Here is a 24,237-nt window from a genome sequence, read left to right on the forward strand (position 1 = left end):
ACAACTGTTTTTCGGGCACCCATCAAAAGAAGAGAATTGTAATTTACCTTCAATCTTTCTCCCCAAGGTCAACAAGGTCAACACCGACTCGTAACGCCTCGTGCCAGTGCCGTCCCCCTTTGATTCTCTACCGCCAGCGGCATCGACCGCTGTATCGCCTGCTTTGGGCATTGGCAGAATCAGCTTGACAATCGTCCACGCTCGCCTGCGATGTTCATCTCTCTCTCTTTTTATTTTTACCCCGCGCGTGCGCCCGTGCCTTGCTGTAGCGTCGGTAGAAGACATTTGCGACCGGCTCAACGGGAACGTGCGAGCGGAGAGAGAGTACCGCACGGGGACGCCCGGCGTCGGACGCCACAGCACGGCCACCGCCACCGTCACCACCGTCGTCACAGCAGCAGCCGCCGCCGCCACCGCCACAACGACGACGACGACAACGACAACAACCGCCGACTCGCGAGCCAACAACAGCAACATTCACCCGTCCCCGGATCCGGCAGCTGGCACAGGTAACGGAGTTGAACGTCCGGTGGACTAGGGCCCAGGGAAGGTCGGTGGGCCGCCAATTCACGCCTTAACAATATCAACAACATGAGCAAGCTACATTATCATAAATGATGCGAGTGATCTCATGTATGTTGAACTTCTTTCGTAGCAACACGTCGGCTTTCGCGAGCAATATCCATAATCGAGGTTTTTGGGTTCGGTCACGTAAATTTAAATGTGTGTCGTTAAACCCACCACCACCCAACACAGCCAATTAGTAAGGTTTGTCACGTAAACAGAACGTGCCAATTCGTCACTAGTACAGCACTAACCGGTGTGTTGGAGAGCAAATCCACAACATTTACAATCTGAGTACGACGTTTTGCCAGTAATTACAACTAGCTTCATGATGGTGCGAGTGAAAAACCTAACTAATTGGCTGTGTCGGGTGGTGGTGGGTTTAATGACACATTAATAAACAGGGTGCTTCGAAAAATTGTTTACCCTTGTATGGGACTATCGTTTTTAATGGAAAAAGAACGGATAATACTACACTGTAACATGATAACAAATGTATCATCATTGTCAACACATGCCTGGAATGGTCTCCACATTTCTTGTGGTATTGTTGCAAATTCTCAGAAGTGTTAACATCTTTTTGAAGCACACTGTATTCACGCGATCTAACCCAAAAAACTGCATTATGGATGAGATTGTTCGCGAAAGCCAACGTGTTAAACAACACCACAGTTAGCCGATTGGTAGGCCCAAACACTCCTTGGAGGGGCTCTCCCGAGCTCCCTCTACTCGAGACCTTTTCACCAGCAGTGGGGAGAGAAGGCAACTGCAGCGCCGCCCCCTCATCTTTGCCGAGGTGCTCTGGTAGGTGACGCGCCCGTGGTAGTGTCTCTGCCGCCCGTCGCAAAGGTTCATTGTTCCAATCCGGTGGGCCGCCCTGGTTGCTGCTGCAGGTGCATTGGCCGTCAAATACGTGCCCTCGGTCTCGCGTTGAAGGCCCCGTGACGTCGCTCGGAGGAGAGGAGGCCACCTGAGTGCTGGCGTCATGGCCCCAATTAAAAAAAAAACTCAATTCACACCGTACGTTACTGAATTGAGAAAATGCGTAGCAACCCCGGGTGCGAGAAAAAAAAAACTTAGCGCAGTGCTCTCCTGAAAAAGAGCTGAAGATTTACCGGTAAACAAGTTCAACAACAATGTAATAGTAGGTGTCTTTGCCTACTCTGCGGGGCAATTTCCATATAGAACTGCAACCCAAACGCTTCTTTGCCCCAGAGAGGGAAGGCTTCGAGCCTGGGCAGAGGAGAGAGCTCTGCAGCCCCAGTGAGACCGATGAGCGTCCATCAATACCAACCGCTGCCCGCTCAATATGCACAATGGCCAATGTCCACAATCGCATTTCTTACAAAAACACACACACAATACCTTTTGACACGAGCACCCCCCCCCACCCCCGAGGGGTAAACAGATGTCTGATTTGCAGCTCCTTTCATAAAACCGGCGGCATTTTTGCATACAAGTCGAGGAGCTGCGAGGCCTTGAAGCTAAATAATAGAGAAGGTCTATGGGAGAAGGCTTGACAATCAGTATTTTAATATGATTATAAACCCAGTGGGTGCACGCAATTACCATGAATGCCCCCCACCCCCCCTCCCCCCCCCCCAGGCCTGCCCCCACCCCACCCCCCATGATGCCCTCCAACACCAACCCTCTCCACCGCCCTCCGACTCATCTTTGTTGCCGTTCTGGTCGCCCCCACCCAAACAGCGGAGTCGAGGGTCAGGGGTCACATCGCGGGACCACCATCTGTCGCGTCCACTCCTCGGCCGCTCCCCTCGTCCGCCTCCTCGTCGAACCTCCACCCCTGCAGACGAAGGCCGCACTCGCAACCCCTGCCCTAGCGAACCCAGGTATGCCGGCCCTTGCAAGCGCTAGCTAGCAAGCACCATTGAATGCCGGCACAGCACACGAGGGGTGTGGGTGGTCGGCACGGCGCCTACCTGTCCACTTTTGTCTACACAGTGGCGATGTTTGAGGCTGAGTCGACCTAGGGGAGGTCCCAGGACTGGTTCATATTATCGTTACTGGATGACCGTGAGCGGGAATCAAATTGGGATCGCCAGGTTCGTAGCACAGCGCGCTAACTACTACCTCCCACCTCCGATTGGCATGGTTGGCTACGTATGGTGCGAAAGAAATGCAACATGCAAAGGACAACATACAAAGGAATTACAAGTGACAGAATAGATCAGCAGACAATGCGTCTTTTAGGTCAATACTTGTTTTTGGGTTAGGCCACGGGGTACATTTATGCCGACGAAATTGCCTGTTGCGTTCACCCGCTTCCTAAACGCACGGACTATACAAACGGGCAGCCAACGTAACACTGCCCTCGTGAGCTATACATTGAGCAGCTACGAATCACCCATGGTTATGGGTTAAATATTAAAATTGATAATTTTTCTGCACGTGTACCCCACGCTGTCAATCCATTGCTGGACGAGGGACTCACTACGCCGTGATTGCTTGTCGGTATCGTTTGACCATACTTCACCATGCTGGTCAGTGTGGCTGGTGGGTCACGAGTGGGAGGTTGTTTGGAGGTCCAGGACCGGGGTTGAAGACATCACTGACAGCTGATGTTAGATGTTAGCCCTGGCCAGGAATGGAACTCGGGCGCCGAATTTGTAGTGCGGTGCACTACCCCCGCCGCACTGCCGCTCTCCTTCTATTGCCTCTGTGCCATCAGCGTGTCAAGCGTACGAAACAAAAATGGGAAAACATCATCGCGAAAAACAACAAATGGTGGTGATGTGACTTTGAGAATCGTGTCGGTTGCCCACCGCAAGGCAGTGTGTGTTGTAATATTAACAAAAGCGATGGTTGGATAGCCGACAGCCTGAGGGTCAAAAGTTCAACACAAACTGGCCGGCGCGGCCTTCACAAGCTGTTGACCAATGCAGCATTGATTGCGTACAAGGAACAATTCGGGGCTGGTTTCAAAACAACTGTGCCCCCATCAGCAGGGTCAGGCTTGCTTGAATCAATGCCGGTGAGCTGGCGATCTTGCAGAGGCAACGACGGCCCCTCACGTCACGATGACTTTCCCCCGTTAATTTTGAGTCGAAGATTCTCGGTGGACACGCTCGGAAGCGCTTCGACGCAAACAGTCGCTCGCGGCCACTCGTCGACAAGCTCGCCACGTCTCTGTTTTTCCCCCGCGGTGTTTTTCCGTCGCGCACGCCCTCCCGGGGACTCATCTCGGCGGAGCCGAAGGGGGATGTCAACACCGGCGCAAACATTCCAAGAATCCGCCGTTTGTCTCCGCGCGATCGCGCAACGCACACGCTCCGCCCCCCCCCCCGCCAACCTCGCACGCTTTGGTTGCGCGCTGCCTGCGGACCTACGGGAACTTGCGCCGCGCGTTACGAACTTGTAACTTTTGCTCTTTCCGCTAAGGGGGCGAATGAAACCTCTCCGGCGCACTTCTTGCCGCGGGGGGCTCGAGTGCAAGGAAACTTTTATCGACGGGGCCCACGGTGCCGCGTCCGTCCGTGGGCTCGCGCCAAAAACGCGGTGCCACGTCGTGGGTTGACCGGGGATGAGGGCGGGGGCAACGGCTAACGACTGTTGTGAAGTTTGGGTAACGGAGCTGCCAGCTACCGTTGCCGTTGCCGCCGTTCGTGTGCCCACTGACCCGCGCGTCGATTTGACACCGACCCGCAAAAGTCGGCGTAACACCGACCGTTTGTTGGCTGCCGCCGAACGTTCAAACAGGCCCGTGCTTGAATGTGCTTGGGGAACCAGGGAAGTCCATGTGGCCACAGCAGATACTTGCTTGTGTTAGCAAAACAAGCAGCAGCAGCAGCAGCAGCACATATCTGTTTTTTTTTGTCGCTCTCAGTTTACAAGCACATTCCACGACCGATCTGTCCATCACGGCCTCTACAAAAAATGTTCAAACAATTATTTTCACGATTTTATTCTTGCGTATGGCAGCAGACAGTTTAGGAGCTAAATGCCAATGTCGAGGTCTGCTGCTGGCCATGACGAGAGGGCTTCAGGAGAGAGATAGTTCGTGTCGTTTTTCCGTTCCTCCTCTTCCTTTTAATGAGCGCAGACCAATGGTTTACTAAATAGTCCACAGTTTGAGTTGCATGGCCACAATCGCACCATGGCTTGTCGTTAATGTATCTCCGAGTCTCTATGTTTAACTTCTTCTTGGTTCTTTCGGTAAAGTCACGTAGATGGGAAATAATAAAATAATAAAAATATAACATAATAAAATAATTCTCACGACGTTTCGGCCACAACGCAAGTATCCGTCCTCAGGTGAAGAACAGGTCTGTCGGAAAGACAGCGTCTGAAATTCAGACGCTGTCTTTCCGACAGAACCAAGAAGATGAATCCCTGCAGTCACGAAAGCTTTAAATCAAAATTTATGTTTAACTTCTTTAGCACCTTATGTAGCCAAACGTGCACATCGGAAGCGTGGTGTGTTCCTCGGAGTCTCAGTGCATCTCTGTGCGTCTCTCTTCCGTTTGCGGAGGAGATGCACGCATCGGCCTGTTGACGTTCTGATGTCGGTTGATGGTTCCACCACTGGTGTGTTTGAGGATTTCAAAACCAGGAGATGCGATGTTTGGGACTTAAACGAGGAGGTGTTCATTCTGCACGTCCTCGTTGTTCCACTCTGTTTGCCAACGTTCTTCCAGATCTGGGTGAGATTATAGGATGGTGGCCGTGTTGGCAGTAGTGGTCAAGCACAGCAAAAGTAATTCTCAACTTTGGACCAATGTTGGGCTAATGTTGGTCCCACAGTTCCAATCACATCCGAACGTTGGCCTAACCTTGGCATAATACGAATTTGCTTTACCCTTTCTGGAAATAAGACAGGTGTTAAAGTGTCCAAACTTGCATTGCATTTGTGCTGTTCGCCTTTTGGCATTCTCTGGTCTCACACTGGTGAGATAAGGCCATAAAGAAGGCTGTCTCTGGAGTAGGCCAATCAGTTTCAAAGACAATGCCATATATTTTTTTATCAGAGCATGTTTTTGTTTTGCCACACGTATGTGTGGTTAATGCAGACAATGTCTTGCAATAGGTATCTATTTGGTGTTAGAACACCTTAAGACCTGTTTTATTGCCGAAAAAGGGTAAATCCATTTTTTTTCCATCATTTTCATCCTGGCAAAAAAGGTCTCATCGATATAACTATTCATATGCCAATTTTAAAATGTTCATAATTTTTGTTCATCAGGAACTTTTTTTTCTTACCAGGCCCCAGTGCGGTCTCCAACTCTTATTTATCCCCTCTCTGGCCTCTCTGTTTACTAGCTATAAAGACGGACCATTGCCCAAAACATCACCTATTATACGTTTCCTTTTAAGGCCACGGTGTTATATTGACAAACGTGTTGAGTTCTGCTCATGAAAACGAGGACAGCCCCATGTGCCTTGTGTATAGCAACAAACAAGGTCCGTGGATTGACGGACAAATTAAGAATTCCCTTCCGTGCCTATTTCAATACGAGCAAAAGAAAAAAAAAACATGTTGGTTACATTTGCACATCAGATGTGAAGCCGCAACAAAAAAAAACGCAGGCAGCTAATCAGCTCACCTTGACCTTTACACTCTGACCCATGCAGCTTGCCCCAGGAATCTAATCAAAACAGCCGCCACCTTTGACCCCTATCCGTCATATTGCTCACGGTGGCGGGAAATGACATTTAGAAAAATTAGATAACATCAATCCAGTGTTCAGAAATTGTCGGGTAAAATTGTGAGTGATGTGATCATTACTGAAATTCAATTTCACAGACTGTAAAATATATATAAACAATTGAAATGTGAATCTTGAGAGAAAGCAAACATTTCTTGGCATCTTTAATAATGTTCACAGCTTAAGATATTTTTTTCAGTAAACAAAGGTTAAAGCATTCCTTCATCCATATGTCATTTTTTTAATATATATATCCTATGTGTTCCAAGTGGCTCAGCCACTCAGAACACACATATATATAAGATCCTAGCTAGGGGGTTGACTCAACCCATCATAGGGTTAATAAAACAAACTCCACTTCCTGGGGAAATCAGCAGTGGTTGTCCTTTAAGATAGCCTCACTCCTGCCATACAAATGTGGAATTTCCACCGCTGGCTCAGGGTTGTGAACAGATGATGAGCGCACTGCCTGCATGCTCACATGATTGCGAAATCACTTCTGAATTTTCCCCTCTCTTGCCGCTGTGCCAATTGTGCCATCACTCTTTCCCCTGCAGAGGGCAGCTTTGGTCCACTTGTCATCGCCATAAAATGTACTGAAGAGCCAGACTTGAACTTTACACGTGTACATATACTGAATATTCATAATCAACGTTTTTGGGTTAGATCGCGTTACTTATAAATGTGTCGTAACCCTCCACCCGACACGGCCAATCAGCAAAAAAAGTGTCACGTTGACAAAAGACAAATAGTTCACTACTTTAGCCCACCGGTGTGTTGAAGCGTGAAACCACAACATTTTAAATTTTTGAGTTGTACGACGTTTCGCTGGTAATTGCATCCAGCATCATCGGGCAATTCACGAAGTGAACTATTTGTCTTTTGTCAACGTGACACTTTTTTGCTGATTGGCCGTGTCGGGTGGTGGAGGGTTATGACACATTTATAACCCAAAAACGTTGATTATGAATAATATTGGTCGCAAAAGCCTACGTGTTAAATATACTGAATATGTATGGTCACAATAGTAAAAATTGCTTGACACGTGACGGGGATAAAGTGCGGCCCTGCAATTGCTCGCTTGCGTGCCCGCTGCTGCCAGCGCCTCCTTTAGTGAACACCGCCGGGAAGAGGGTATTGCTGCCTCCACTTCCGCGGTGTCAAGACGTCTTCCAAGAGGTCGGGGTACCCACACTTTACCCCACCACGTCTGACCTTCCGATCAACTCTACTGTGGCGGGGTGGGTGGGGGGGGGCCTCCACTATCCGCACTGCTTTGGGTGGACAGAAGCGACGCGGGACGGCGATTCAAGAAACTCGCCACGTTGTTTCAAATGCCCGGGCCGGAAGACACAATCGAAACGGCGTGCGCTCACCGTTGCGACTGCGACAGAATCCCTCCGAATAGCACGGTTGGCTACGCACGGCGCGAAAGAAGTTTCAACGTACGTGCATATACGTACGAGGCGAATATCTCACCAAACCCCACAAGAGTCGGGGTGGGGGGGTGGTGGAGGGTTGGGGGGCTGTGAACTACTCGTAACAAGACAACGGCCAGGGGTTTTCGCGACGTTCAAACGTGGGGGGCGCGGGGGGAGCGAGGTGGTCGGGCAGTGCGTGTTTTAATACGACGTTGCCACCCGCACGCTCACCACCATTGCCTCCGCCGTGTGGATATTTTAAGGCCACACCTGCTGAAATCACTCCTCACACCAGGGATCTGGGTTTTAATGCTTTGCCAAAATTAAAAATGATGATGATTATTAATAATGATGATGGTCAGTTTAACACGTAGGCTTTCGCGACCAATATTGTTCATAATCAACGATTTTTGGGTTTAGATCGCGTTATTTATAAATGTGTCGTAACCCTCCACCACCCGACACGGCCAATCAGTAAAAAAAAGTGTCACGTTGACAAAAGACAAATAGTTCACTGCTTTAGCCCACCGGTGTGTTGAAGCGTGGAACCACAACATTTACAATTTGAGTACGACGTTTCGCTGGTAATTGCATCCAGCATCATCGGGCAATTCGCCAGAATGGTGAGGCTCTGCTGTGTCTCCCGTTCTTATATAGAGCAGCAGCAGCAGGGTGACGTCATCATTAACTCATTAACTCACCGTCCCGCGTCGCTTCTGTCCACCCACACCGGTGGGCTAAAGCAGTGAACTATTTGTCTTTTGTCAACGTGACACTTTTTTTTTTTACTGATTGGCCGTGTCGGGTGGTGGAGGGTTACGACACATTTATAAATAACGCGATCTAAACCCAAAAATCGTTGATTATTAATAATGATGATGATTATGAATAATGATGATTTCATAGTGGTGGATATTTTTACATCTTTTTTTCCATTTCAGCTGTTGACAATTTAGGCAGCGTGAAACTTTCGAACCGCCGAACAAATTGGCAAACTTCAACCGCGTTCATATTTCACCGCGAAGTTGCACGAACGCGGCCTCGACGCTCGTTGAGAAAGTCCAAGAGAACGAGTTTGTTTTGCCACTTCTTGTGAACTCGCTTCGGCTTTCGAAGCATCATCATGCGCTTCTGCGGCCGTGCGGAACGCCTCTTCTTCCTACCGATATTAGGAATCCACTGGAGCTCTGCCACTTTTACAATCTAGATTGCTAAGAAAAAAACAATTCTTTGAACTGCTTTTTGTGTTTAGTTTGTTGTCTTTGCCCCCGCACCTCCGATTAGCGCGGTTGGCTGCTTACGTTGCGGAAGAAGTTCTACGTACGTACATCAATTTAACACGTAGCAGGCTTTCGCGACCAATATTATTCATAATATAGGTTTTTGGGTCAGATCGAGTTATTTATAAATATGTCGTAACCCTCCACCACCCGACACGGCCAAAGAGTAAAAAAATGTATCACGTTTTCAAAGGACAAATTAATTGACTTCTTTAGCCCACCGGTGTGCTGAAGAGAGAATCAACAGCATTTAAAATTTGAGTAGTCCGACGTTTCGCTGATAATTACAATCAGCTTCATCGGGCCAGAACTACGTACATCATCGGAGAATGGCCCTGATGATTACCTCTCCAGGGTTGAACGTGCGCTGTTGAACGTGCACTGTTGAAGGCACGTGGGTGTCCGATTTAGGCGTCCAGGTTAGGCGTGTGGGGTTCATTCAGTGACCACCGACAACGGACACAACACAAATCGTGAATTCTTCTCTGTGGGAATTGCAGTGAAGGTTTTTTTTTTCTATTTGATCTCCCCCCCCCACCTCTACCCCCGAGCAGCAAGAGAATCCAGACTCGGCAGCGCTGGGGTGAAAGGTCGCGTAAGGGGAAACGAGCACTCTGCTTGGAATTCGGGGCCAAAGGTCACACGGACATCACACCCCGAACCGCACTCACCTCTCCGTGCGGACCCACGCCCGTTTGCCACGAAACAAATACAACGACTCCCGCTTCCCACATTCGTCACTCCGCGTAAACAGAAAAACAAAGACAGTAGCTATTTTCGTTTTATTCCACGCAACCAATCTGCCGCACGGCCTTTCGGAATGCGAGTGCGTCTGTCATCGGCAGCATCCGTTTTCAATAAGAAGCAAACTCTGGACCGGTTTCGAAATTCAGCGTCTCATCAGCAGTCACCCTTGCTCGCTGCAAATTGCTGGCGTCTTGCCCAGCGTCAATAGCCCAAGGGCACTCTCCGCGAGAAATGAAATTCATCCATCTGGTTTCGGCTTTTTTTCTCTCGCGTGTGGCCGAGTTATAGTCACCACCACCTGTTTGGTGGAGAATGAATAAATAAATACCCGACGATGAATGCAGGTAAGGGAAACCCGCGTTTGCGTTGCCCGCGCACGCCGCTAATTCAAAACCAAGCTCGAGCCGCCGCGATTAAGTCTCCATCAGGGAGCCCTCCTGCCGTCCCCGAGAGCCAGCGGGTTTGGCTCTCGTTTCGCGGTCGCTTTTTCACGAAAGCATTTCTGGCATCCCCCGAGCGCGTTTCCACACATCCCCCGCCCCACCCCCCCCCCCACAAATCCTACTTCTCCCCCCGCCCTTCCACCTCGCAACCCCTTCCTCCACCACTCCTCCACGTGCCACTCGCCAACTGGGATCCCCTCTGCTCTCTCTCAAAACAAACCGCCATCGCTCGGCTTCACACTTCTGAATTGGAAAAAGAACCCCCCCCCCCGCCCCCTCGTGACCGATCATGAGAAGAAGAAGAATATCTTCCATCATGAGTCATGATCTATCCACTGTCGGATGAATGTCTCCCACCCCCACCACTGCTGATATTCCGAACGCTACCCTGAAGGGGAATGATGCCAGATGTAATCGTTGGACAATAGCACCGCAGTCAAGACTTACCGTGCTACTGCCGTTGTTTTTTTTTTAAACGCGGCTCTGCAAAACACTTAAGACGGACACCAACCAGAACGTCGTTGGCTTTCGGTAGCTGAGATGCCACCAATTCCACCTCCTGCGCACAGACGGAATTCGTCACTCCATCTCCTAGGTGTACCCCGGAGAGAATCCACGCGCCGCCAGGAGACAACGCTGAAAGGTCTGCACAGATAGGTTCACGAACCCACCTGCCGTTATTGTTATCCATTGGTCATGTACTGGATGTGCGAGCACCACAGTCATGAGCTACAGTGTTGCCGCTTTGGAGGTTCAAGCAGACCGGGACATGCCGTGCCACAATACGAGACACGAACTGCACCGTCAACGCATTGCCTCGTGTATTGTTATTACGCAACTGACAATAACGATGACTCTTAATGTTCTGGTAAGACTTGTGGGTTTTTCCCAAGACAGTAGAGCCTAATACGGCAAATAGAATAAAACATCCGCCTGGCACGGACTCAAAACCATCCAAATAGATTCTGCAGTGAAGCGGTGAAAGCTACCAGAAAGTTTTTTTGTTTCATGTAAAACACAAATGAGCCTTCATGGGGTGGTGGTGGTGCTCATCTCCTGGTTACAGCCAGTGATGGAAATTCCACACCCCTGTGGCGGGGATGAGTCTATTCACAGGCCAACCACTGTTGACTTGAGGGAGGATTCGCGAAGGTTTGCAGGCAGGGATTTTAAGTTCCAGACCTCAACCCCGTGCCAGTTGGCTGCACATCGCATTCACATCTGATGATTACGCAACCGACAAAAAAACATACGTTGAAACGTCCCGGGAAGGCCGACTATTTCACGCGCAGATTTCCCAGGACAGCTACCTTCAACAAGAGGGCGAATCCTGGACAAACCGGGATATGTGGCAACCGCAGCCGTCACACGGCCAGTCGACCCCCCCCCCGTCCCCCCCGTCTCTCTCTCACCACACCGGATCTTGGCGCTGGCTCCGTTGGTCAGAGGCCAAGCGGCAAAGAATGCGCCCGGGAGCCTGAAGTGAGCGCGACAAAACCCCGGGCGCCGATCCAGAGTTTCCGCCCCGAAGTCGCACAAACTCGAGATCGCCACGAATGTAAACTCTCGCTGCGAGGGCCCGCCGGGGGTGCGGGAATAGTTTCCGCTTGATTCCGCCTCCACCGACCGCCCGTTACCCGCGCGGCGTGGACGTGGGTCAGCAGTGGCCCCTGCGCATTGTGGAGGCCACCAGGACCCGCTGGTATCGCAAGGCCACGTTGGTTCCATCGCAGCGCGACGTGACGTGCCAAGGGCACGGCCGTTCATTTTGGCCCGTGAGCATAATGGGGCACTGCCGTGGCGAGATGTTGACCACCTCGCCTGGTATGCAGGAGGTCGTGGGTTTGAATCCCAACTCTGACGCCTGTTCTTTATTTAGAGTTTGCGGTGTCTCTCTCCCGGTGGCGAGATGTTAACTACCTCAACTGGTATACAAGGAGGTCGTGGGTTATATCCCGACCCTGACGCCTGCTGCTGTATATTTGGAGTTTGCATCTCTCTCTCATCATCACGGTTGCTAGGAGATGTTAACTACCTCGCCTGGTATACGGGAGGTCGTGGGTTCGATCCCGACCCTGATGGCTGCTGTATATGTGGAGTTTGCGTCTCTCTCATCATCATCACGGTTGCTAGGAGATGCTAACTACCTCTCTCCCGGTGATCGCGTGGATTTTTCTTCGGGTCCTCCGGTTTTTCCCTCCACGTTTAGAATCAACAACAATGCGCGTTTAGAGTATTTGGCTGCTCTAAAGTTCCACGCGATAAGCCACTTCGCCGAGCTATCATTTGTGATAGCCAAGTCGCTTTTGAAAAAGAGCTGTACAGCTCAGTGGACCTTACCTGGTAAAAAAAAATTAATAATTTATTGGGTTATTAGGATCCCATGTTTCTTTTTTTTACCGTGATGCTACCGGCACACGGACGCTGTCGACGCGCATACAGCCGATCCGCTGCTGGATGAGGGTTAGGGTCGTGCATGTGGTGTGGGTCGCGAAGGTTATTTGAATCATCGGAATCTTTATCCTGCAGAAATCCTATGAGCTATCAATCTCTTTTCATCGGACTATAACCACCACGCGACGTTTCGGGTAATGGCCCTTCATAGCACGAAAGTAGAGAGGCCGGAGAGCAGATAATACAGAGACCCCTCTACTTACGAACGAGTTAGGTTCCAGAGTTCTCTTCGTAAGTCGATTTGTTTGCAAGTCCAACTCCTGTCGATTCCAAACGTGTTGTACGACATGTACACTAAACACGGGGAATGGCTTTAAACGTTATGTAATCTCCTGTAGACGTAGATGCCACTGGTTCTTCACGTTCTGCAGATGTAGATGCCACCACCGCCATCTATTGCGCGACGGTTGAACTTACGACTCTCGGTCCGAACGGGCAACTGGACTTACGGACAGTTTTGTTCGTATATCTCTGAAAGTTCGTAAGTCGAGTGTTCGTAAGTAGAGGAGTACATGTATATATCGTCGTCGATTCCTTATTCATTTTAAGGCCGTGGTGCTATTGACGAAGGCGTCGACTTTTGTTGTTGTTGTTTGTGCTTGTGCACGACTGCCAACGCAGCAGCAGTAGCATCACCACCAAATAATTTGTACAATCACGATGGTTGGTTGGCATTAGGTTCGGGAGCGTAGACGCGGGAGCGTACAAGCACAGTCCAACGAAGGACATCGCTGCCACAAGGCCCTTCGCTCATGACGTGGCCCGGCAGCTGCTCACAGCGCCCGTGCAACGCATGCCGGTTGCACCGTCCCGGACGCTCTGTCCACGGTCAGGCCCCTGCTTAGCTTGCGAGATCTGACAGGATCAGGGGCACCGTGGGAGCACGCATGCGTTTGTGCTCGAAACTGCCCTTCGAAACTGCCGACGCCAATTCGATCCCTGCTCACGACCAATAGCAGTGGCGAATATTTGAACCGGTGCTGGGCCTCCCCTAAGTCGACTCGGCCTCAAATGAGTACTTGATGCGATGTGTAAAACGGCGCCACTGGGGAGGCAAAGGCGGCCGGGCGTGGCTCTGGCCACCCATCCCCTTCGTGTGCCGTTGCGGCCTTCATAGGTGCTCGCTAACAGCACTTGCCCCTACAGTCTGTTAAGGCTATACGAGGGGGAACGAGGGGAGGGGATATTTGTGTTCATCATTTGCGAAAGTGCTGTGCCTTAATAATGTCATTTGGAAATGAAATGCACTGCGTAAAGAAAACAAGTAGACGTTCAGCTGCGATGACGGTGAAATCGTTAGCACAGCCTCTATGAATCCGACTGGCAGGTTTCGGGTTTTGGTGACCATTCGAGAGGGGAAACGAATCGATTAATCGTCAGGTCCCCGATTCGACAATTTGATTATTTTTGTTGCGATAAATGTCTACGTTTTCTTGTCGTTGGAAAGGTCACTCGAACTCACTGCATTTGTATGCGAACATTTTTTTTTTATCCATACATCCTTCCTGCAATTCGACGGTTCTATCGCGAGATTAAGAATCGACCATTAACCGATGCATGGTTACGACTCTCGCGACCCTGGAATGTACAATACTTTGGTTTTTATATTTCTGGCACTGCGACGCATGTAATCAATTGTTAGAATTCAGAGGGGATACGAGGTGTAAATCGCCTAAAACCATTGTTAATGAAATGGACAAAAGTCATTATCACCCCATAAATTATCCTTGTCCTGCTGGATAAAAGTCTCCGCATGCCATTAAACAATTGCAGACATGCTTAGGAGAGAAACAACGGGTAATTAATTTATACCGCTGGCAGTTATTGAATAAAGGTGGACCTGAATTAAATATATATAAAATAGGCGACAGCAGTGGGGAGGATTTTCAAAATCGATTGTTTCATGCCGCAGGTAGTGTTGCAGACTGTTATTTTAAACGAAAACATTGCGTTGCGTTTGAAGGCAAGCAGGCTCCGGCCGGCACCCACACACGCACACTCACTCACTCTCTCTCTCTTGCATACCTGAGTCAAGGCCTCCGAGGTCGAAGGGTTAAACTCGTGCGCAGATTTCTGGAAACGATCCAATTGCAAGTTTCCAGGAATTTGATTCCTCCTGTAAGTAAAAGAAGGGAAGAGAAAAATTCCGTTCAAGGTGTTTGGTGAAACCCTTCAGGATGTTTTAAGAGAGAATGTAACGGCTGATGTATATTTTTTGGCCCAAATATTCCTTTTGACCTACATATGATTGAAGGCTGCATTTAGAGAAAAAGCCTTTTTGTGTTCGATTGAAAGGGAAAACTTTGTTGTTGTTGAAGCGAGCAAAATATGCAGCGTGATTTTCGAAAGGGCGACAAATAATATTACGCAAAAACCCGCGACGCAAGTCGTGAGATATGATGATGGGTCAACACGCACTGTGGCCCAGCCTTTTGCTCCGTCAACCTGAGTTCGATTCCCGGCGCGACGGCTAGCATCAGTGGCGAGCGATGATATCCGAATGGATCATGGAGATACATCCTACCCCCCTCCTAACCTTCAACAATCCACTCCGCAAGTACGGTCAGACCTCCCCCCCCCCCCTCCCGACACGGCCAAACAGTAAAAAATGCGTCACGTTTTTCAGAAACAGGAGAGCTTCACCATTCTTGCCCGATGAAGCTGATTGTAATTATCAGCGAAACGTCGTACTACTCAAATTTTAAAATGCTGTTGATTCTCTCTTCAGCACACCGGTGTTCTAAAGTGAATTATTTTGTCCTTTGAAAAACGTGACACATTTTTACTGTTTGGCCGTGTCGGGTGGTGGAGGGTTACGACACATTTATAAATAACGCGATCTGACCAAAAAAAAATCCCCCCCCTCCCCCCGTGTGAGGAGGCCTTCATCCAGCAGTGGATCATTGACGCACACACAAAAAGTGGTCGCAAGAAACTGTGCACCAGGTGGAAGGCAACACCGAATTTCCGAATAATTGAACTTCATGCCACGCATGTGGCCCTTGTCCTTCCCCCGCGCGCTTGGCTCCATACGGCGCGAAAGAAGTTCAACATGCACACACTTCAGACCGTGTTTATCTCTTTTATCCGCACATTACTTCACGAGGCATATGCTCGGCAGATTCATAGCTGGCGCACGCACAACAACAGACGCACGCCACCACCGTCACGATGCATGGTACATCAAAAGGCCCATATGAAGCCCGCTTGCTGCCAATCCTCGCTATGCCCCTATCTCGCTCAGCAACACTGAGACTTAAGGGAAAAGGACAGAGAGGTCAACACATTCGGTCAATAACACCCCCCTCCAACACTCCCCCGCCTCGCGAGGACACAATCACATAACGGGCAACATTTCGGGCAGCGAATCTTCTCCTACACCACTGCCCACCGCAGCATCACAACAGCAACAAAAATAGATTCCGTCTTTACGCACGGCACAAAGGCACGGGCGTGCTTCGATGCTTCGGAAACTCGAAGCACCTCCGTGCCTATCTCACCTCGGCCACGTCAGTGCCCCCCGCTGTAGTCTGGCCAAGGTGAAACCCCCCCCCCCAGTGGCAGATACCACACCGTGTGACACAAGGTGCAGGAGAGGCAGTACATGCCCCGGCCTGTAAACAGGCTGTCTTAATCTTCTTGGTTCTTTCGGTAAAGTCATGTAGAAGGGAAGTAATAAAATAACAAAAATAAAACGTAATAAAATAATTATGTTTTATTTTTGTTATTTTAGTCGCCGTCTCTCGCGATATCTCGTGAGTGAGTGTGTGCTGCGTGTGCGATATTAAGACAGCCTCGATTTAAAGCTTTTGTGACTGCAGGGATTCATCTTCTTGGTTCTTTCGGTAAAGTCACGTAGAAGGGAAGTAATAAAATAACAAAAATAAAACATAATAAAATAATAAGTAATAATAAGTAATAAAATAACAAAAATAAAACATAATAAAATAATAAGTAATAATAAGTAATAAAATAACAAAAATAAAACATAATAAAATAATCATGTTTGATTTTTGTTATTTTATTACTTCCCTTCTACGTGACTTTACCGAAAGAACCAAGAAGATGAATCCCTGCAGTCACGATTGCTTTAAATCGAGGCTGTCTTGATATCGCACACGCAGCACACACTCACTCACGAGACATCGCGAGAGACGGCGACTCGGGTGGCTCGGACACGTCCTCAGAATGGACCAGGACCGCATGCCAACACAATTGCCCCTAAGGTGGACACCGCCGGGTGAATAGAAACCAGGGAAGACCCGTGACCAACTGGCGCGAGGCCGTGCAGTAACGAGCTGATGTGGTGGCAGCGATCGACCTCTCTTGGGGCGAGGCTCAACATGTTGCCAAGGGCAGGAAGCAGTGGATGGGAACTCGTTGCGGCCTCATGTCCCAGTGGGGATGGAGAGGATTAACTCACTAACTGTAAATAGGCATTAGTCTGCCGCCAGGGGTGGCCGCAGCCACCGTGCTGGGTTTTTTTCCTCTCCCAATTTAAGCGCCGATTTGCAAGCCACTGATCACATTTGGGTAAAACAAAACAAAAATCTAAGACCGTGACTCTTGGCGCGGCAGTTGAAACTACGGGGGCCACGTTACTTAGACAGGAACACCCTCTCCCCTGCCCACTACAGCCCAGCAGTAGTCAACGGAGGTCCCAGCGCACGGTTGATTCGATGCGCCTGCGGCGAAAGTCGTGCACGGGGCGGGTCGGAGCGGCCACGAGTCGCGAGAGGGGTCGATGGCGTGTTGAGCGCCACCACCGAACATAACGCTCGTTTTAGAAGAGACAACGAGAGAGACCGGCGGCTACTTTTTGCGACCCATGTGCACGATGTTAGTGAGCGTCACTGGCGATGCATGGACTAGGATGCGTGCACCCCCTCCACCCTTCCCACACACCACCCCCCCGGCCCCTCTCGTTGATTCGCTCTCGATGCGATCATCTCCTCCACCGTGCACACATTCCCAGACATACACCATCACCGCCGCCCCCCACCCCCATATTTCCCCTCGCCCTTTCCTCTCCCCCATCTCCATCGCCTCCTTTCCTCTTACCCTCCCCCTCCACCGATCGCCCAATTCACAGGCGGGGAATACCAGCAGAGGGGGTGTCCCTCATTGTCTAATAATTATTAACCCCACCTCCCAGTGGTTAGTGTAACTTCGCCAGTGCTCTCGTGCCACTGAAAGATCTCGCTTTGAAGCTTTCGTGACTGCAAGAATCCATACTCGTTGGTTCTTTCGGTGAAGTCACTTGGGTAGAACAATAATAGATCACGACGTTTCGATCGCAACACAAGCGACCGTCTTCAAGTGGGACAACCGCAGCTGCTGCGGGGTCCACTTTCTGCCCCGTTCCCCCCCCCCCCCTTCTCTCTCTCCCAGAGGTCACAACCGGGTACCGTATACGCGTACCCTACCCGATACCCGGCTACCCGTACCCGGCCGGGTACGGGTACGGGTACCCGTTTGCGACCCTGGTGCGGCTGGGTACGGGTAGACCGTGAGTCACTGGTGAGTAACCGTTTGTCACTCATTTCCCAAAGTCTTGTCTCTTCTCACAATTCAAGTTCCTAGAATCAACCCACCCGCGCCTGCAACATGGCTTCATCCCAGAGGTCGCAATAAGGTACCCGATACCCGTACCCTACCCGTACCCGGCCGGGTACGGGTAGGGTACGGGTAAGGAATCAAAACCCGTTTGCGACCTCTGCTCTCCCCCCCCCCTACTGCCGAGGCCTATATAACCTCGTGCCACGGCAGATCTAAACCCTACTTCAGCAGTTTCTTCACTGTGGTTGTCCCACCTGATGACGATCGCTTGTGTGTTGCGATCGAAACGTCGTGATCTATTATTTTTCTACCTACGTGACTTTTTCCGAAATAAACCAAAGAGTGTGAAAGATCTTGCTGTCGATGTAACAAAACAAAATATTAACCAAACACAATTGGCCAAAAGCTTTGCTGGGACACCGCTTGCGATGCGCATCCCACAGCTGCGAGTGTCGAAGGCCGCTTGCCGATAGCCGCCGGCTGCATTCTCAACGATGGTGCAGAGTTTCTTACCACTGCTTCACCCCATGTCCCCCCCCCCCCATGCCAACACCCCCCACCCCTCGCCTCTGTCCACCCCAGCGGTATACATCGGCGCGCTCCAGTTTGTCGATCGGCAGGCGGTTACCCCGATGTCCAACTTCGTGCGTAGCCAGCACGTGCTAAACGGCGGTGTTGGTTTACCCCCTAAGCTCTTGCAAGACGTATGGGCAAACCGTGGAAGAGTAGGCCAAATACCCTCTCGTGGTGCGAGGGGGGGTGTGCACTGTAGGGGGTCTCTCGAGCCGAGATCCTTCCAATAACAGTGGCGCGAGCCGGTAATTGCAGGGCTGCACTTTAAACTTGTTTTCTTGTTTTTCTACACGAGACGGGGGGGGGGGTTAAATCGCCGCACGGGGGCGATTATTTACCATCTCGATTTGTTTTGTTCCCTCCCTCCCACCACCACCACCAAGCGCCGTCAAAACTCCGTGTTTTTGGGTCAAACGGCGATGGACAAAAACAAAATCCGTCTCCACAGAAACACACGGCAAGGGAGAGAGCGAGCGAGAGAGAGAGAATGAGGGAGTCCTCCTACTTTCCCCCTCACCCACCTCGCCGCGCCTTGCACGGTGGCTTTTTTTGTTCTGCTTCTTCCCCTTCGAGTTTTGTTGCTCTTTGACGATCACTTGAACAAAAAACATCAACTCGGTGACCCTGCTAAGCCGCAATTCAACCGGGCGCTGGGAAGCGTTCAATGAACGCCATCGCTGCGGGGACGTCGCTCGCTCGCTCGCCCACGAAGCCCTCCAAGTGCACCACGCCACCCCCTGGCTGCCCGGCCCGGGGGTATGTGACTGGTCATGTGGCTGGTCATGTGACTGGGTATGTGGCTGGGTATGTGACTGGGTATGTGGCTGGGTATGTGACTGGGTATGTGGCTGGTCATGTGACTGGTCATGTGACTGGGTATGTGGCTGGGTATGTGGCTGGTCATGTGGCTGGTCATGTGGCTGGGTATGTGGCTGGTCATGTGACTGGGTATGTGGCTGGGTATGTGACTGGGTATGTGGCTGGTCATGTGACTGGTCATGTGACTGGGTATGTGGCTGGGTATGTGGCTGGTCATGTGGCTGGGTATGTGGCTGGTCATGTGGCTGGGTATGTGACTGGGTATGTAGCTGGGTATGTGGCTGGGTCTGTGACTGGGTATGTGGCTGGGTATGTGGCTGGGTATGTGGCTGGGTATGTGGCTGGGTATGTGGCTGGGTATGTGACTGGGTATGTGGCTGGTCATGTGACTGGGTATGTGACTGGATATGTGGCTGGGTCTGTGACTGGGTATGTGACTGGGTATGTGGCTGGGTATGTGGCTGGTCATGTGACTGGGTATGTGGCTGGGTATGTAGCTGGGTATGTGGCTGGTCATGTGACTGGGTATGTGACTGGGTATGTGACTGGGTATGTGGCTGGTCATGTGACTGGGTATGTGACTGGGTATGTGGCTGGGTCTGTGACTGGGTATGTGACTGGGTATGTGGCTGGGTCTGTGACTGGGTATGTGGCTGGGTATGTGACTGGGTATGTGGCTGGTCATGTGACTGGTCATGTGACTGGGTATGTGGCTGGGTATGTGGCTGGTCATGTGGCTGGTCATGTGGCTGGGTATGTGGCTGGGTATGTGGCTGGTCATGTGACTGGGTATGTGGCTGGGTATGTGGCTGGTCATGTGACTTGGTATGTGGCTGGTCATGTGACTGGTCATGTGACTGGGTATGTGGCTGGGTATGTGGCTGGGTATGTGGCTGGTCATGTGGCTGGTCATGTGACTGGTCATGTGACTTGGTATGTGGCTGGGTATGTGACTGGGTATGTGGCTGGTCATGTAACTGGTCATGTGACTGGGTATGTGGCTGGGTATGTGGCTGGGTATGTGGCTGGGTATGTGACTGGGTATGTGGCTGGGTATGTGGCTGGGTATGTGGCTGGTCATGTGGCTGGGTATGTGACTGGGTATGTGGCTGGGTATGTGACTGGGTATGTGGCTGGTCATGTGGCTGGGTATGTGGCTGGGTATGTGACTGGGTATGTGACTGGGTATGTGGCTGGTCATGTGACTTGGTATGTGGCTGGGTATGTGACTGGGTATGTGGCTGGTCATGTAACTGGTCATGTGACTGGGTATGTGGCTGGGTATGTGGCTGGGTATGTGGCTGGTCATGTGGCTGGGTATGTGGCTGGGTATGTGACTGGGTATGTGACTGGGTATGTGGCTGGGTATGTGGCTGGGTATGTGGCTGGGTATGTGGCTGGGTATGTGGCTGGTCATGTGACTGGGTATGTGACTGGGTATGTGGCTGGGTATGTGGCTGGGTATGTGACTGGGTATGTGGCTGGGTATGTGGCTGGGTATGTGGCTGGGTATGTGACTGGGCGTGGGAAGGATGCTGGCGCTGTGCTATGCACCCGGCCACCCGGGTTCGATTCCCGCTCACGGAACAACACCGGTGACGATCATCTGAACCGGCCCTGGGTCGACTCAGCCTCAAATGAGTACCTGGTACGGTGTGTACACATCTTCACTGGGGAGACAAAGGCGTTCGGGCGTGGTTTCTGGCCACCCACCCCCTCGTGTGCCGTTCCGGCCTTCATAGGTGCTCGCTAACAGCACTTGCCCCTACAGTCTGTTAAGGCTACACGGGGGATCTTTTTTGTGTAGAGGAGGCAGCGGCGGGGGGTGGTGGTGCTGGCCGCAGGAGTTGTGGGGGTTTTCTGGTGAGGGGGTGGGGGCGGGTGGGTGGGTGGGTGGGCGAGTCGAGGGGCGGGGTGGGGTGTTCGGGGGAGGGGTCGGTGCCTTTTTCTGACCACTTGGAATTCTTGAGCAGATTAGATCGGCCCCTGCGGTGGTCCCTTCCCACCGGAGTCTATCTGTTGAGACATTCCACCTAGAGCCCCTTTCCACAACTCCCACAACAACCGCCCCTCCATCCCTCTCACAACAACAACGACCCCCCCCCATCTCCGTCCTGCCATCTCACCCCACCCTCTCCTCCTCCTGCTCTTCATCCTCCTCTTCTCACCGACCCTCCTTCACCGCCCCCCCCCCCCACACACACACCCTCATTCTAAAAACCTAACAAAGGCCACCCTCTGCAGATCAAAAGGCTCTACTGAGGGTTTGTTTTCACACAAAAAAAAACCGGGAGTGAGAAAGCAAAAAAATTCCCCACCTCTGAGGGAGACGAGGAATTTAGATCTCTTAAGGTCCCCCCCACCCCCCCACCCCCCCCGCTCCTTTCAAATTGGCTGGGAATCACGTGTCGAGGTGCCGCCACGGCCGCGGTAACCTTTAACCTTTGCCCCACGCGACGAAGTGCGAAATTAATTAATAATAACAACAACAACACCACGAATTACGTTTCAATCTTACGGCACAAAATACGTGTGGGAATCGCAAGGCGCCACGGTGGCGAGACGTTCACTGCCTCGTCTGGTGTACAGGAGGTCGTGGGTTCGATCCCCACCCTCTGGGTCCCTGGTGTTTTCCCTCCACACTTACACACATGCATGTAGACTATTCGGCTGATAAATATTTCCACGTGATAAGCCACTTTGTCGAACTATCATCTGCGGCCAGGTCGCTTCTAAAAAAGAGCTATATTGCTCAGTGGGTCTTAGCTGGTTAAGTAAAAAATAGTTCAGTTGATTTAGTTGAGTTTATACGCACAGCCCTTGAGAGCAAGGCCAGCCGTGCTTATATCAGAAGCAGTGTGCTTGTTTTAGAAGTAGCCATTTGCTTTCCTTCCACCAGTGGCATGTAAACACGTGTTGTTTCTAACTGGACCTATATATGACGTGTGCTTATATCCAGCTGCTGCTGTGTTTGCCCTAAGAGGAAGGGAAATCTTCTTGGTTCTTTCGGTAAAGTCACGTAGAAGGGAAGTAATAAAATAATAAAAATAAAACATAATAAAACAATTCTCACGACGTTTCGGCCACAACGCAAGCAGCCGTCCTCAGGCGAAGAATGAGAACATTATCAAGCTAGGAGCTTATATAGGTGTAGCGAGGAGGAGCGCCTTAACAAAAGAATGTGCATATGAAGAGGAATTTAGCATACCAATGGACAATGCGTAGGGGGTGGGCGGAGGGGTTTCAAAGTCCCATTATGCCCATGCATTATGCAGGATCAACAGCACCACGGGGGGGCGCAAGGAACAGCGTTAATAAAGGACAGGAATGTTAGTGATATGTAGCTGCATTTACCAAACAACCACGTAGAAAACCGAAGTGAAAACTACATTAAAAAAAAAACTAAAATATAAACTGATACTTACTATACTCTACAATAAGCTGAGTTACTAACAACAAATAATAAAATTACAATTCTACGTCGTAAGAAGTATATAATATACTTCCATCTAAACTTTAGGAAGGGAAATGTCCGCGATTGTTATCTGGAGCTTGGCTCGAAGCGTGGACTCACACCTGAGCTATCACCCGGTGAACATTGGAAGCCTTGGGGACAAGGTTGGGCTACCGTTGGTCCATCGGTTCCAACCACAGGCAAACGTTGCCTCAACGATGCACATTTTACTGGGAAGTTGCACAGATTGGTTGCATGCAATTAAATCGCTGATATTGTCTCCGCAAACGGTTGCGAGCAACTTGCGCAACCTGTTGCTTGCAGTAGAGAGACGCTCTACTTTCAGGAACCAGGGATATGTAGCTACATATTTAGTCACGTGGTGCACATTTTGTGAACACGTGATTTGCCTGTTTGCGATCTCAGAAACGGCGCCGCGTAATTGTTACTGTGGCTCAACTGCTCGCTCAGATGTGGACAAATCGGTCGCAGGCGATGTTTGCGTTGCTACGATTTCGAGAGAGAATTCAGTTGTACGACTGGTGGTAGCTCAGGTGTGGCCCTGCACTAACGTTCTCTGTCGCCTCCCTTGCAGGTGAAATCAACGTGGAGGCGTTGGTGGCACCGCGATGTTCGGAGCAACGCACGAGGATGAAGGAACATGCTAAGAAGCCTGCAGCTTAAATTACAAAAAAACATAAACGCAAAGCCTTGAAAATTCACCTAGCTTCTCTTTGTGTCTATTTCTATCCAATTCGATGCTCGTGGGATCATATTGACAAACGCGTATTAAGAATGCAAAGTCAGCCGCGATGAGTTCAAGTGTAAACGTAAAACGCACGTGGACGACGAATGCCGCTTTCTAACAAAAACGTGAAACTAAAAATTCGGTGGCACTGCACGAGTGGGCACGAAAAAAATGTTAACGTCACACAGTGACAATGCACAGGGAAGGGTTGAGTGTCAATGTTGTTGTGAGACGACACGCAAAATCCGTCAGAGGGTGTCATTGGTACAAGTGAACGAAGCAGTGGATTGTGTTTTGCGCGGTAGGCCTATTGTAGGCCTTGTAATTGTGGACGACATTTCCTAGTTTGTCAGGGGTGGCATAGTCAAGCTAGACTAATAAAAAGATTGGCAGAAGAATAAAAATATGATCTTTTTGAAAGTTAGTCAGCCTTGTGGATGGATGATCAAAGGTCATGGCTATTCATAAATAAAAAAGACGAGATGCATGTAATTTGTCTGGCCATGATCTGG

The 24,237-nt window shown here is 50.5% G+C and overlaps 1 long non-coding RNA gene across 1 annotated transcript; it reads left to right on the forward strand.

Annotated features, from left to right (window-relative positions):
• The first annotated feature begins 278 nt into the window (after window positions 1–278).
• LOC144732711 (uncharacterized) lies at window positions 279–23,703 on the forward strand. The gene is made up of 3 exons (XR_013588228.1): window positions 279–509; window positions 2,272–2,414; window positions 23,573–23,703. It is a non-coding gene; the product is annotated as an uncharacterized LOC144732711 (long non-coding RNA).
• The last annotated feature ends 534 nt before the right edge of the window (window positions 23,704–24,237 follow it).

This window comes from Lampetra planeri, chromosome 43 (genome assembly GCF_965212315.1).
Source record: "Lampetra planeri chromosome 43, kcLamPlan1.2.h2, whole genome shotgun sequence".
Lineage (NCBI taxonomy): Eukaryota > Metazoa > Chordata > Hyperoartia > Petromyzontiformes > Petromyzontidae > Lampetra > Lampetra planeri.